We start from the raw sequence: 4,955 nt of genomic DNA on the forward strand, positions 1-4,955 counted from the left end.
GCCACTGCACTGCACAAGAATGGCCACTGCACTGGCTGAGGTTAGCCACTGTATTGAATGGGAATGGCCACTGCACTGCATGAGGATGGCCACTGTGTTGGCTGAGATTAACCGCTGTATTACATGAGGATGGCCGTTGCATTGGCTGAGGTTAGCCACTGTATTGCACGAGGCCCTTTGCACTGGCTGAGGTTAGCCACTGTACTGCATAAGGATGGCCACTGCCCTGCATGAAGTTAGCCACTGTACTGCGTAAGGATGGCCACTGCATTGGCTGAGATTAACCACTGTATTGCATGAGGATGGCCACTGCATTGGCTGAGGTTAGCCACTGTACTGCATAAGGATAGCCACTGCACTGCATAAGGATGGCCACTGCATTGGATAGGGATGGCCACTGCATTGGCTGAGATTAACCACTGTATTGCATGAGGATGGCCACTGCATTGGCTGAGGTTAGCCACTGTACTGCATAAGGACAGCCACTGCACTGCATGAGGATGGCCACTGCATTGGCTGAGATTAACCACTGTATTGCATGAGGACGGCCACTGCACTACATGAGGACGGCCACTGCACTGCATGAGGACGGCCACTGCCCTGCAAGCTTGCCGCTACTGCATATTCTTTTTTTCTTTCTTCTTCTTTTTAAAAATTTCTGTACAAGTTTTATAGATGAAAATGGTACCTGGGTTTTTTTAATTTGCATTTCTTTTGTTACTACTGAAGTAGAACTTTTTCCCACGTGTCTTTCGGCACACTATGTTTCCTCTTTTGTGAACTGTTCTAGCTCATTTGTTTATTTTTAACTGGGGCTCTTGATACATTATATATTGTAAATCCGACCAATTATTCTGGAGTCTACTGCTTCTCTCATACACCTGACTCAGCTTATATGGGTCTACCCCTTGTGATATGGAAAGAGGCTTTCTAGATAAAGTGCTTCTTTTTTTTTTTAAAGATTTATTTATTAAGCATACAATGTACTGCTGGCAAGGAAGGCACCAGGTCTCATTACAGACGGTTGTGAGCTACGATGTGGTTGCTGGGAATTGAACTCGGGACCTCTGGAAGAGCAGCCAGGGCTCTTACCCTCTGAGCCACTTCTCCAGTTCCCACATCTAGACTTCTACAAGCAATATATAGGTAACTGGAAAGGGGGCTCTTCAGAGGGAAGAGGAGTGAATGAGGGGGACATCAGCCTTCTCCGAGCAGTCCTGACGGCTAGGAAAGATGACAAATAGAGCCCTTCTTACAAATTTCCAAGCGTTTATAAATCTGCAAGTTGGGCAAGGGATGTGACTCTCTTGATAGACTGCCTGCTTACCATTCAAGAAGCCCTCAGTTCAATCCCCAGTGCCACCGAAACCAGGTAGATAGTGCATATACGTGATCTCAGCATTTGGGAGTGGAGGCTGGAGGCTCAGGAGTTGCAGGCCATCCTGAGATACCCGAGGCCCTGTCTCAAAACAAACAAAAAACAACAAACCTCCAACCCCACCTCTGGACCTTACACAGTGAACATAAGCATCCAGATAGTGTTTGTAAAGACCCACGTGGTCTTGGATTTGGAAAACACTTCAAGCCTGAAGAGGGCAGATAGGCAGCCACCATCCACTGTGTAAGGAAAAGCAAAAGTAAATTTAAGATGTCTTAATCAGGTAGGGGTTAGATATTAGCACAGGTTAGCCAGCTGGGAAACAACCGGTAGAGAAAATGTGCACACAGTTTAGGTAGTTTCCTGTCTTTAACAGGCATGTTTAAGCGAGGCTGGGCTGGACTAAGTGAGTTAGTTTTCTAACCAGACCATAGAAGGGGAAAGGTGTGATCTCACAGCACAGTGACATCACCAGTCATATCAGAGCCTCTTAGCATGCAGGGAGTGTGCCCTGGCATGCGCGGGAATCCCACAGAAATCAGGCTCCGGGGTCAGAGGTAAGTGTGGGGAATACCAGACCGGAACCTGACATTTCATGCTGTTTTCCTAACAGATCCTTTTCAAAGAAACAAGAACTGAAATGCAGGCTGAGCAGGCATGCAAAGTAGGCCGCTATTTCAGTCTGAATCATGAGCAGGGCCACCGTGGGCCATCTGAAACTGAGCCCTCGGCCTTGCGCAGGCTGTGATGGAGAGTTGAGCCTGCCCAAATAACTGGACACTCGGAGGCACTGGCTGTGCTGGGAGCTGAGCCAGAGGGCAGAGCTTCGGAGCATTCTGCCCTTGCCTAGAGCAGCGGTCTGCAACCATTCTCTCTCCTCTCCCTCAGGATTCCTGCAGCCCCCTTGGCCGTCCAGCCAAGGGACTCCAGGACAGGAGTCTCAGAACTTCATTGCTTCTTGTGGCAGCGCAGCCAAGTCACTCAGGGCTTAGCCCCTCCCACTCCCAGCACGGGGTCGCAATAGCCTGCTGCCTTGGGGGAGGGGGCATCGCTCAACCTAGAGTGACGTTGTCATTGGTCACACAGGGTGTTTGCATACTCAACAGCGCAGCCATGCCAAGTTGGCCTATGTGCCTCAGCCAGCTACGGTGTCATCGTCGTCATAGGTCACACAGTGTTTGCATACTCAACAGCGCAGCCATGCCAGGTTGGCCCTTGTGCCTCAAGTTCATTCTGCTTTCTTTGGCCTTCCAGAACTGGGTGGCTCTGATGGAAAGAATTTGCAGGGGCTGTGAGATGAAGGGCTCCTGAGGCCAAGCCCAATAACCTGAGTTTAATTCCTGGGAACCGACTCTGGCAAGTTGTCTTCTGATCTCCGCATATAGGCTGTGGTACTGTGTGTGCATTCACAAAGGCTCACAGATGAGTAAAGAGCTGGTGGTGGTGCACACCTTTAACCCCAGCACTGTGGGGGCAGAGGCAGGTGCTGAAGAGTGAGTTCCGGTATAGTCAGGGCTACACAATGAAGTCCTGTCTCAAAATAAACAAACCTAAAGTAAATAGAATTTAGTGGGTTTTGTTTTTATTTTTAAAGAAAGGCTTTGCAAGCTTCCCTCTTAAAGGATGTACTGGTTAGGTGTCATCCTGCCCTGTCCCCCGTCCCATCCCATCCCCTGTGTCCCTGTGCCCCCCTCCACACCTTTGGTTTTTCGAGACAGGGTTTCTTCGTGGAGCCTGTCCTGGAACTCGCTCTGTAGACCAGGCTGACCTTGAATTCACTGAGATTCGCCTGCCTCTGCTTCCCAAATGCTGGGATTAAAGATGTGTGTCACCACAAACCAGCACTACTGGTTAGTTTTTATATTCAGTTTTGCATAACCTATAGTCACTGGGAAGGCGCCACCTTAGCTCATGAAGGGCCTCAGTCAAGTTGCCCTAGCTGTCATGTTGATTGATGATTGATGTGGGAGGCCCCAGCCTACTAGAGGGCCAAGGACAGGTGGGCCTGGGTTGTATAAAAAAGTTAGCTGCAGGAGCCGTGAGTGAAGGAGTGAGGGCCAGCAGTCTTTCTTCCTTCACAGTTTCTGATCCAGGTTCCTGCCTTGAGTTCCTGCCTGACTTCCCTCCAGATGGGCTGCTGCTTGGAAGTATGAACTAAAATCAACCCTTACTCCATAAGTTTCTTTGGGTCGGTGTTACATCAGAGCAACATAAGTCAAATTAGAGCCAAGGGCCTTCCCTGCCTCACCCCCCATCCCCACCCCTGTGCTGAGCCATTTTCCTCATCCTCCTGACCCTCTCGCCTCTCCCTGGAAAGCACTCTCAAACTGTAGATGGTACCCTAATATCTACCCACTCAAGCTTCTGTTCATCTCTCCCATCATCATCCCAAGCTGGATTTCATTCAGCAGGTTGGTGAGATGGCTCAGTGCTTAAAAGTACTTGCTGATCTTGCAGAGGACCTGAGTTCACATCCCAGCACCCACACAACCATCTCTAACTCTAGTTCCAGAGAATGGCTGCTCTCGTCTGGCTTCTGTGGGCACTAGACACGCATGTGGTGCACATACACACGTACAGACAAACACTCATATATTTACAAACATAAAAAGGAATTACTTAAAAAAAATAAAAGCATAAACCAGGTGGTGGTGGCACATGCATTTGATCCCAGCACTCAGAGGCAGAGGCAGGCGGATCTCTGAATTTGAGGCCAGCCTGGTCTACAGAGTGAGTTCCAGGACAACCAAGGCTACACAGAGAAACACTCTCTCTCTCTCAAAAAAAAAATTCATTCAAACTTTTAATCCCAGTTGCCTTTAACCATGGAAGCTGGTGAAATATTTAGAAAAAGTAAATTAATATGACCTTGAATCCTACAAATGTTTTCAGGATGTATCAGGCACCAAACGTATTTGAGTTAATTGAAATTAGATGCCAAGATACATACTATATGCTCCAGAGATGCATTAAATTTAAATATAAAATTTGCATAAAGAATGACAAACTCTAACGTTCCTGCCTTAGACCCAGGTTTGGGTCAAGGCTTCACCAGTTACTTGGCCAGCTCGCTTCCCTTCTCTGGTCTGCCTCCCCATACAGAGAAGATGATAAAGGCATGCTCCAGAGAGCCCTGGTGAAGATTAAATCTGATACTTCATGTAAATGAGCCACACTTGTTCACACTGCAGGGCTGGTCCCCAGTGGAGGGCTGGAGACATGACCGAATAACGAAGGAGCTGGCCATGGAGCCTGACTTCAGTAGGGTCCCCAGAACCCACGCTAAAGTAAAACACCAATCCCACAAAGCTGTTCTCTGCCACACACGTACATACTTCATGTACACACACATGGTAATAGTAAAGTAAAAAAAATTGCTTAAAAGAATTTTGAAAGGGGGCTGGAGAGATGGCTCAGAGGTTAAGAGCGCCGCCTGCTCTTCCAAAGGTCCTGAGTTCAATTCCCAGCAACCACATGGTGGCTCACGACCATCTGTAATGAGATCTGGTGCCCTCTTCTGGCCTGCAGACAGAGTACTGAGAATACTGTATACATAATAAATAAATAAATCTTTAAA

This window comes from Microtus ochrogaster, chromosome 5, assembly GCF_000317375.1.
Source record: "Microtus ochrogaster isolate Prairie Vole_2 chromosome 5, MicOch1.0, whole genome shotgun sequence".
NCBI classification, from domain to species: domain Eukaryota; kingdom Metazoa; phylum Chordata; class Mammalia; order Rodentia; family Cricetidae; genus Microtus; species Microtus ochrogaster.